Below are 11494 nucleotides of genomic sequence, written 5' to 3' on the forward strand. Positions count from 1 at the left end.
AATCAAATTCCTCCGGAGTCTTATCGTTCCACGTGTCCTGACCCACCTTCCTTGCGGGCTGCTCAATCACTGCTCTGATAGCATCAGCACTGTACTCTACAGTCCTCCCTCTCACCACCGTGAACCCATTCTTCTCCACCTTGGCATTTGCATAGAACTCCCGCATAACACTCATGGGCACAGCAGCGAGAGCCTCACAAAAAGGTACCCAGTTCATCTCGAGAATCATCTCTAACAACTTACCATCCTTCCCTGATGACAGAAAACCTCGCTCCTTAGCAATAGGCTTCGAGAGAAGCCTCGTGTACTCCTCCTCAGCCTCAGGAGTAGAAAGACTGGGCCTTACACCATCTGCAGATGAAAAATCGGTGGTGTTGCTGCCAACTTGTGTTCTTTGTCTCTTGGGTGCCATCGGGATTGAAGAAGAAAGAATAAAAGCTTAAGTGTTTAGAGAAAATTTGTGTTTGAGAGTTTGAAAATTGGTGGAGAAGTTGTGTGTAAGTGCATGTATTTATAGGTGGAAAGGTATGAATTCTATAAGGAATAGAAGTGAGAATTGATTATGGGAATCGTAGGAATAATGGAATTGATTAGGAGAGGGAATTATGGGATGTGGAAGAGTAAAAATCGAGTTGGAAATGATTTTGGAGTAAAAGTCCCGATTTTACTTTAATAAACTACTGAATTAATTTTTTTCCGAACAGGAACTGGCGCGACCGCGCGCTAGGACAGTGCGGGCGCGCTCACTCTCTGGAAAACCGGCGCGGCCGCGCCTAGCTTCTGTAGTTGGCCCTAATATTTTTCCTTTTTTTGGTTTTTTGTGTTTTTCTCTTTTCTTCTTGCTTCTTCTACCTACTAATGTACAACATATTTGGGTTGCCTCCCAAGAAGAGCTCTTTTTATGTCGCTAGCTCGACGTAGGATCTCGAGATCAAATGGACAATAAAACGGTACTAACTACCTCGCGGTTTTCCGTATCACCATAATAATGCTTCAACCTCTAACCATTTACCTTAAATGCTTGGGCCATATCATTTTAAAAAACTTTCACTGCTCCATGTGGAAACACAGTTTTGACAATAAACAGCCCTAACCATCTTGACTTCAACTTTCCAGGAAAAAGACGGAGACGAGAGTTGAATAAAAGAACTTGTTGCCCCAACACAAATGACTTGAGCACTAGACCCCTATCGTGCCACCTCTTGACTTTCTCCTTATACATTTTTTTGTTCTCATAAGCTTGAAGTCAGAATTCATCAAGTTCATTCAATTGAAGCATCCTCTTCTTTCCAGCCGCATCCAAATTTAGATTCAATTTTTTCAAAGCCTAATATGCCTTATGCTCGAGCTCCACAGGCAAATGACACCCCTTACCATAAACCAACTAAAACGACGACATTCCCAATATAGTCTTATATGCTGTTCTATACGCCCAAACAGCTTCATCAAGCTTCAAAGACCAATCCTTCCTTGATGGACCCACCATTTTCTCCAAAATGCGCTTGATCTCTCTGTTAGATACCCTAGCTTGACCATTCATCTGAGGATAATAAGCCGTAGCAATGTGATAATTCACATTATACCTTTTCATCATAGCAGTGAACTTGTGATTGTAAAAATTCGACCCCTCATCGCTGATTATGACTCTTGGAGTTCCAAACCTTGTGAATATCTGCTTGTGAAGAAAATTAAGCACCATTTTCGCATCATTTGTTAGCAATGCCTTAACTTCAACCCATTTCGACACGTAATCAACCGCCAACAAGATATACTGATTGTTACAAGATGAGACAAATGGCCCCATGAAGTCAATTCCCCAAACGTCGAAGACCTCAACCTCGAGAAGCACATTAAGAGGCATCCCATCCCTCTTAGACATATTACCCACACATTGACATCGATCACATTTTAAAACAAACTGATGAGTATCTTTAAACAATGTCAGCCAAAAGAAGCCTGCTTGAAGAACACGAGTTGCTGTCTTTTCTCCACCATAATGTCCTCCATAAGCCGTTGAGTGACAATCTCGCAAGATCCCCCCCATTTCGCTGTAAGGAATACATCTCCTGATGATTTGGTCAGCTCCTTGGCGAAAAAGAAACGGCTCATCCCACATATACCACTTCACCTCATGTAGAAACATTTTCCTTTGAGCATATGATAAGTCAGGAGGCATGATATTACTCACAAGGTAGTTCACAATGTCTGCAAACCACGGTTCTTCTTCTTGCACTCCAAATAGTTGCTCGTCAGGAAAAGACTCATTTATCAATATCTTATCTAATAAAGTAACATCAGGATTTTCTAAACGCGAGAGATGATCAGCAACTTGATTTTCAGTTCCTTTTCTGTCCTTGATCTCTAGTTCAAATTCTTGGAGCAAAAGAACCCATCTAATCAATCTAGGCTTCGAGTCCTTTTTTGAGACGAGATATCGAATTGCGGCATGATTAGTGAAAATTGTCACCTTAGTCCCAAGTAGATAAGATTGAAATTTCTCAAAACCATAGACAATAGCCAAAATCTCTTTCTCCATAGTAGTATAATTCAGTTGGGCACCATTTAGGGTCTTACTAGCATAGTAGACCACATGAAATATGTTATTCTTCCTCTGCCCAAGAACTGCTCCAACTGCATAGTCACTTGCGTCGCACATCATCTCAAAAGGCTCATTCCAATCAGGTGTTGTTATAACCGGTGCCATTATTAAACTCTTCTTCAATGTCTCAAAAGCTGCTAGGCACTCGTCATCAAACTTGAAAGGAACATCTTTCTCTAACAGACTGCACAAAGGCTTTGAAATTTTTGAGAAGTCCTTGATTAAACGCCTGTGGAAACCCGTATGACCAAGAAAACTGTGAATTCCCTTAACAGAAACGGGTGGAGGGAGATTCTCAATGACCCCCACCTTGTCCTTGTCCACCTCTAGAGCTTTACTAGAAACCTTATTCCCAAGAATGATGCCCTGTCGCACCATAAAGTGACAATGCCCAATTGAGAACCATATTGGTCTCAACACACCTCTTGAGAACATGTCCCAGATTTTGCAAGCATTCATCAAAAGAATCGCCAAAGACTGAGGAGTCGTCCATGAACACCTCCACATTCTGGCCAATCATGTCAGAAAAGATTGCCATCATACATCTCTGAAATGTGGCGGGCGCACCACACAGACCAAAAGAAACTCATCTTAAGGAGAATGTACCAAATGGACAAGTGAAGGTAGTTTTCTCCTGATCTTCTGGAGCGATACAAATCTGATTGTAACCCGAATATCCATCCAGAAGACAATAGTACTCATGACCGGCCAACCTATCGAGCATCTGATCAATGAAGGACAAAGGAAAGTGATCATTCCTAGTGGCTTTATTTAGCTTCCGGTAGTCCATACAAACTCTCCACCCCATAACTGTCCTTGTAGGAATAAGCTCATTCTTCTCATTTGCAACCACAGTAATTCCTCCTTTCTTCGGCATACATTGAACCAGGCTTACCCATGAACTGTCAGAAATAGGGTAGATGTTCCCTGCATCTAGCCACTTAAGAATTTCTTTCTTCACTACTTCCTTCATGATAGGATTAAGTCTTCTTTGCTGCTTGACCGTAGGTTTGCTACCTTCCTCTACCAGAATTTTATGCATACAATAAGAAGGGTTGATTCCCTTGATATCTGCTATAGTCCATCCAATTTCCGACTTGAACTCTCTCAGAATCCTCAAAAGCTTTTCCTCATCACTCCCTGAAAGGTCAGATGCAATAATAACAGGCAAAGTAGATGCATCACCTAAAAACATAGACCTAAAATGTTCAGGTGAACGTTTAAGTTCAAGAGTGGGAGCTTTCTCAATAGACGGCTTGAGGCGTTTAGGAGCTTTGTTCAATTCCTCCATTCCAAGAGATTCAAAAGGCATATCAATTTTCCTTTTCCAAGGAGAAGCATTCAAATATTGCAATTGTTCTTCCCCTTCATCATCTTTACTATCTGAATTCCCCAATAAGGCTTTTTCTAAGGCATCAGACCTTAGCAATTGATCAAGTTCCAAGGTGACCACCGAATCGACCAACTCCACTTTTAAGCACTCCTCATTATCTGTAGGGAATTTCATAGCATTGAACATATTAAAAGTGACATCCTGATCCAGAACTCGCATGGTGAGCTCACCCTTCTGCACATCTATCAAGGTTCGGCCAGTCGCCAGGAAAGGTCTTCCCAAGATTATGGGAATTTTCTTATCCTCCTCGAAATCAAGAATTACAAAATCAGCAGGAAAGATGAGTTTATCAACCTTGACCAAGACTTCCTTCACAATACCTCGCGGATATGTAATAGAATGGTCGGCCAACTGCAAAGTCATATAAGTCGGTTTGGGATCAGGTAAATCCAACTACTTGAAAATTGACAAAGACATCAGATTGATGCTAGCTCCCAAGTCACATAAGCATCTGTCAAAAGACACTTTTCCAATAGTACATGGAATAGTGAAGCTTCCTGGATCTTTAAGCTTTAGAGGCAGCTTCTGTTGCAGCACAACACTGCATTCCTCCGTGAGAGCGACTGTCTCTAAATCATCTAGCTTCACCTTCCGAGAGAGAATACCTTTCATAAACTTTGCATAACCAGGAATCTGCTCGAGAGCCTCGGCGAAAGGTATGTTAATATGAAGTTTCTTGAACACCTTCAGAAACTTCTCAAATTGCTTGTCCAGCTTTTTCTTCTGCAGCCTCTTGGGAAAAGACGGTGGAGGATATATCTGTTTCTCCCCTATATTACCCTCAGGCGGAGTGTGCTCAACAGTAGTCTTCCTTGGTTCCACTTCTTTTTCCTACTGCACTACTGCTTTCTTAGCACCAACTTCTTCAGTCAACTCTTGAATCTGAGTGGGATTCACAACCTATCCAGACCTTAAAGTGATTGCCTTTACCTGCTCCTTAGCTTATCTCTTTCCTGGCACTTCAGTGTCACTAGGTGATGTACCAGGCTGACGATTTAGCAAGGCATTGGCAATTTGACCAATTTGATTTTCCAAGGTCTTGATAGAAATAGCTTGACTCTTGCACATAAGCTTCAACTCCTCTAACTCAGATCTTTCATTAGCTTGTTGCAGCCGGAGTTGCTGTCTAGGTGCATACCGTGGTTGCTGAAAACCAGGGGGGTTGTACTGTTTAGCTGGGTACTGCTGATAAGGTTGTTGAACCATATTCTGAGCATTGCTCCAACTGAAATTAGGATGATTTCGGTTGTTGGGATGATAGGTGGCTGGCGCTGGTTGCTGCGATCGCTGGAAGTTGCTCACAAACTGAGCTGATTCACTAGAAATTGCGCACTCATTAGTCTTATGGGCACCAGTACAAAGCTCATAGACACTTGCGATTTGATTTACTCCATAATTAGCCAAAGTGTCCACCTTCATCGTCAGAGCTTTAAGTTGGGCTGCGATAGTAGTAGCTGCGTTCAACTCCAGAATTCCTGCGAATTTTCCCTGAGTTAGTCTCTGGGAAGGATTCTGGTACTCATTAGCAGCCATCAATTCAATAAGTTCATAAGCTTCATCGTAGCTCTTAGCCCGCAAGGCTCCTCCTGATGCTGCATTAAGCATGGGTCTAGAAGTAGCACCCAATCCATTGTAGAAGCAATTAATAATCATCCAATCAGGCATGCCATGGTGTGGGCACTTCCTTAGCATCTCCTTATATCGATCCCATGCCTCACACAGAGATTCCCCTGTTTGCTGAGCAAACTGGGTAAGAGCATTCCTGATTACAGCAGTCTTCGCTATGTGGAAGAATTTAGTGAGAAACTTTTGCGCAAGATCCTCCCAAGTGGTGATAGATCCTGTTGGCAGAGAATGTAACCAACACTTAGCCTTGTCCCTCAGAGAGAATGGGAACAGGCGTAGCTTGATAATGTCTTCAGTCACATCATTGAATTTGAAAGTGTCACAGATCTCGATGAAATCCCTGATGTGCATGTTGGGGTCTTCAGTAGGAGAACCCCCAAACTGAACTGAGTTATGTATCATCTAAATCGTGCTAGACTTGATCTCAAAAGTGTTAGCCCTTATGGATGGTCTGATGATGCTTGACTGAATGTCATTAATCTTAGGCTGATAAAAGTCCATCAAAGCCTTCGGATTTTTTGCTTGATCTCCCATCGCTACTATAACTGGTTCTTCGACTTTCTCTTCTTCTTCTACCTTATTTTCTCCCTCAAAAACTTCCTTCCGAACTACTACAACTTCTTCCTCAGCTTTATCCAGTGTTCTCTTACGAGTACGCGAACGCGTATGCATACACCCTCGCTAGAGTACCTGAAATAAGACAAGGAAACAGGTAAGTAACAATGTTCGAGTCAATGAACTTTAACGACCACTGATGGAAAGCACATAAACTATCAATTAACACTGTAGTCCCCGGCAGCGGCGCCAAAAACTTGTTAGTCCCTAAATACGCGCTAATAATACACACAAGTATACGAGTTCGCAAGTAGTATAGAATCTTTTCTAGTTTGTTCCCACATAGACTGTATTGGTTAACTAATTAATTCACGCACTTAAGCAACAATGTATGGTTATTATTCAATGCTAAGATTATAACAAAGTGAGGTTGTTTATAACTAATAATTAAACTAATAATTATAACTACGAGAATAAGATTTCTTAAATTAATAATTATGACAAACATGGGATTCTAACTTCATTAAATACTTCATCCAACAGCCTTATTGATCTTAACCTTATCATGCAATGGTGATGACACTAATCAGATAATACGAAACTGATAAATGCCAATTTCGTTGCGCGAGTACCATACTACCAGACATCCACAAAAGAGATAGAAGCTGAATATACACCAATTATATTGAGACCCTATATGTCTATAGAATTTGACAACATAACGGTTTAAGCACTAATATCTATCTTGATTACATAGGGCAAGTAAGATGGTTAAAATTACCTACAAATCATGTATAACAAGTACATGAACCTATGCTAGCATGACAAGTTCTAAATCCTTAAATTCACTTTCGCTTCATTCAAAATTAACACACTATCTTATAAGTTCGCGACACTCATAAGACGAATACGCACAACCAATACTAGGATATCATACAATCACCACATACTAAGGTATCGAAACAATTTAATTAAAGAAATCCATAAATAAATCCGCTAAAACCCCACGATAATGATTAGCCCATAATCGGACTCATCATCAACGTGGGTTCCGATGAAAGCATGGTATATAAAATGTAGTCTTTATAACAAATAAGTAAAACCAATTACAAACAAGAGTATAGGTTCAACAAAATAAGAAACGAACATCCAAGATTACAACTCAAAATAAAGATTCACAAGAATAAACTAGATCGTCTTCTCCTTTGTTGAATTATGCTATAGGTCTCTTGTCGTCTTCTCCTTGTTCTCTGGTAAGTCTCCTTATTAAAAAAGGATCTTGAGGTATCAATATATAGCATTCCAAACAGCCCAGGAGTCCATAAAATAGAATTGCAATAGAATCAGGATTTTATTTTCCCGAACTTCGGCGCGCTTCATCAGCGCGGGCGCGCTGGCTCCCTGGACTTCGGCGCGGCCGTGCGCTTCATCAGCGCGGGCGCACTGGCCTTCTGCCAAAATTGACTTCTTACATTTTCTTGCAGATTCGATCCGGTCTTCGCGAGCTTTTATTCCAACATCACCTAGACACTATATTAGCTCCAAAACAATTATAATTCACCTAATTACCTAGATAATGCCTGAAATGCAAAAATACTAGAAAACACGTTAAAACACTTAACAACTTGAGTACAAATTCACCAATCCAAATCTTATTAGAGCATTATAAAGTGTCATAAATGCCACTCAACAGATCCTTCTCAGAAACAATCTATTTTGGGATAACATCCTTAATTGTTACATCCTTAATATGAACATGATTTGGTCCCTCGTTAGGGTGCTCCATTGGATCCACAATCTGATCCCCAATATATAGTAAAACATCATCGTATTATTGTTCTTAAACTTCAGGGTTTCGAGTCCCACTACCATATACGATACCGAACTACGCTTCTATCACGATATTTATAAGGGTTCCCATAAGGGTTTTAACTGTCAGTACTATGTTAGGTAGTCTGACTATGAACTTGGCAAGAGTTCTTATTATCTTAATGAACTTCTTATCTTAATGAACTTCTTATCTTAACGTTGCATCATCTCTGAGGTTTATAACGCGTAGCTCTGATATCATTTATGTAACACCCCCAAATCCGGGTCAGGGATTCGGGTTGTCACGAGTTCCATTTCTCTTAACAACACTTAATCTAAATGAACAACCAATTACTGTGTACTGTGACCCTATAAATACACACAAACCACAAGTTATAGTCTCAGAGTTGAATACCAAAATAACACAAGTCATTTTATTCCACAATTATAAGTCATTACACCTCAAAAGGGTTTCTGAATAAATTTACATATTCTTTGCCATTAGTACAATTGATAATATACATAAGTCTGGTACATCAACAGTTGAAAACCTAGCCTATTGGTAGTTCCTACCTCATCTACAACGGCATCAACGCTTACAGGAAACTGCGGAACGTTTCCTATCCGCTCGCGAATTGGGAGCTTGGTCATGTTCATCTTGTCTATCTTTTGTTGTGTGATGAAAGAAGAAAGTAAGGGTGAGCAAAAAGCCCACAAAAATAACATGTATAATAATATACAATATATGAGCATTCTCATAGTACTCATGAAAATCTTGGTCAAGAAGAAATGAACCAAGTTTGATATCTTAACACGACGAAGTCGTAAAATATTCATTATATATGTATAGATACACTTTTCAAAATCTTTGAAATACTCTTACACGTTGATGGACTGCCACCCAACCACTTACACTTTGATAGACCGTACCCCGGCCTGTCACTTATGCCGACTCAATTAGATGGACTTACTTCCTGAATGTTGGGTAAGTAACCAAATTCTTTTATCAAAACAACAACCTCGTTGCGAATATAAAATACACTACAGAGTCAGATCCCTCAGATTTTTAAGCGAGTATTTAAATCCCCTTCGAAAGGAAGATCTTAAATTTGAAAACAAGTTTTGGGATCCGCTCTAGCCTTTAAAATCATTTTGAAGACTCGAAAATATTTTTGAAAGCGTTTGGAATAAGGATGATAGAATAAATCAATTCCAAGATAATCAAATAATATCTGAATATTATGCTATAAATAATATTCCAATAACGAATAGCTTTTATCAAAACAAATGAAGTAAAAGTTTTGAAAATAACTTTCTGAAAATATCTAAGGTAAGAATGATTGATGATATCAATCATTTCTCGAATACTTGGCGAATAACGAAACATTATTCTTTAAGAAAAAAAAATATTATTTAATAAAATAAACGGAGTAATAAGTCCTCCAATGAATATTCAAACTAATATTCACTTAGAATTTAAAACTATCGAATAAACTTTATTCGATTAATAGTTTTTAAAACTATATATATATATATATAATATACTCGGAAACATCGCCTCCCGGTTTAGAAAAATGTTAAACTTTGGGTCCCCTATACTAAGGGTATAAGCAAATAATGCCTATCTCTAGCATAGGTATTATGTAGTTTATAAGCATATGAATTGATAATAAAATATCAAGATTTCACAACATGCATATATATACCATATCAACATGCTCCAATATATCGCAAGATTTGCTAATAACAACTATGCACTTATCTCAAGATAATGCATCAATATATTTACATCACAACAACAGTATAACGGGTAGAAAACTTGCCTGAGTGTTCAGGGGTAGACTTAAGCTTAGAGTGGGTCCGGTAACCTATGAACAATAACATAAGCCAGAATTAGACCACGATTGCTTAAGAAATTAGTCAAAACTCACTCATACCTTAACGGTCGCTTACGGTCGTTTATTCGCTTAACCATTTGCGTTAATTGCTCGTGTACCATCGGCTCCACTAATTTTAATAAATTAAGCGTTACGAATTTTATGGCAAATCTTTCGCAAATACTCTATCGACTGACCAATTAATCTTACATAATTGTTTTGTACTCCAATTAGTGATTTAAGGACCTTAATCAAGGTTTCAAAGTAAAGTGAGGGGGTAATGGTTCATTCGCGAAACGTTGTAACTTAAAACGGTCGTTTCTCCTAAACCGTACATCGGATCTAAGAAAACCCACATAACAAAACGAAGCTTACGACACGATCTAGATAAACATGGCAAAGTTACAGATTGATAAGTGAGATTTCTTTCCCGAACACTAAGTACAAACAGTTGAATGAAAATGGGCATTACGACGGCTATGTTTACGCGATTACCAATTTTTATACTACTCCAATTAACCACCAAACAACCTCTAATCATCAATACAACAATACCTCATCTAAACCATCCCACATCAGTCCATATTCTCAAAGTTTTTCAACTTAAACAACCACAATCAAGACCTATGAACTATAATCAAGATTCAATTACCAAAAAACTTCCAAATCAAACCAAACTACTAATGACCACAATCCATGCTTCTCATTTCACCAAACCAACCATTAAACTTACTAAAAAAATAAAGTAAAGGCTAGGGTTTGAAGTTTATACCTTCCTTGGTGGGTGTTAAGTTGCTAGGAAACCTTAGGGAGCCTTGATCTAACCTCCTACAAGCTTGATCTTTCCAAAGAAATCAAGAACACAAAATTAATTTCAAGAAAATACTATTCACCATCTCCTTCCTTGATTTATTGGAAGAGATTTACAAAGAATTAGAAGCTTAAAATCCTAGGATATACTCATCTAATCACAAGGAATCTTTTATAATTACCTTTGAATTTATTATGAAGTGGAGCTTGGACTTGATCTTTTCTTCTTTTGCTTTCAAGAAGAAGCCGAGAGCTTCATGAAGAAATAAAGAGTGAAAATGCTTATTTGTTGACTTTGATTAATTTGTGGTGGTTTTGTTGTATTGGTCAATCTTAACCAAGGTTTAACTAAGGTTAAAATATATGGACACAATTCATTTTCTGTAAAATATCTTCCTAATCATGATTATGTCACCTTGCACATGTCATAATGCTTCCACTTGTCCACACCTTATGGTTTGATGACCTCACTAGGTGCTAATCTCTTGATTAGTGCTTAGTTGCTTGGCTAATGGCCGCTAATCTATTTTACGGTTCGCTTAACTTTCGTTCTAGTTATCCGTTTGAGGGATCATATCTGGGATCTCATTATATGAGCTTCCCTAAATCTTTCCTAATATTTTATAATCCTTTAATGATCTTCTCTTATAATCCTTAAATAAAAATCCTTTTAATTATGTTACCTTATACTCAATTCTTCCAGTATCTGGTGGATTTTCGGGAAAAATCAAAGTGTCCGGATTCAAATTCTAACGACCTTTACATACATTCATTTACTTTATGAAATACTCATACGATCTTAGAATTTCTATAACAGTACTCCTG

At 38.6% G+C, this 11494-nt stretch overlaps 1 non-coding gene across 1 annotated transcript; it reads left to right on the forward strand.

The window, feature by feature from the left end:
* Window positions 1-5655: 5655 nt before the first annotated feature.
* On the forward strand, window positions 5656-5762 carry LOC141682199 (small nucleolar RNA R71). The gene has a single exon (XR_012559601.1). It is a non-coding gene; the product is annotated as a small nucleolar RNA R71 (small nucleolar RNA).
* Window positions 5763-11494: the final 5732 nt, after the last annotated feature.

Source organism: Apium graveolens, chromosome 8 (assembly GCF_009905375.1).
Source record: "Apium graveolens cultivar Ventura chromosome 8, ASM990537v1, whole genome shotgun sequence".
NCBI classification, from domain to species: domain Eukaryota; kingdom Viridiplantae; phylum Streptophyta; class Magnoliopsida; order Apiales; family Apiaceae; genus Apium; species Apium graveolens.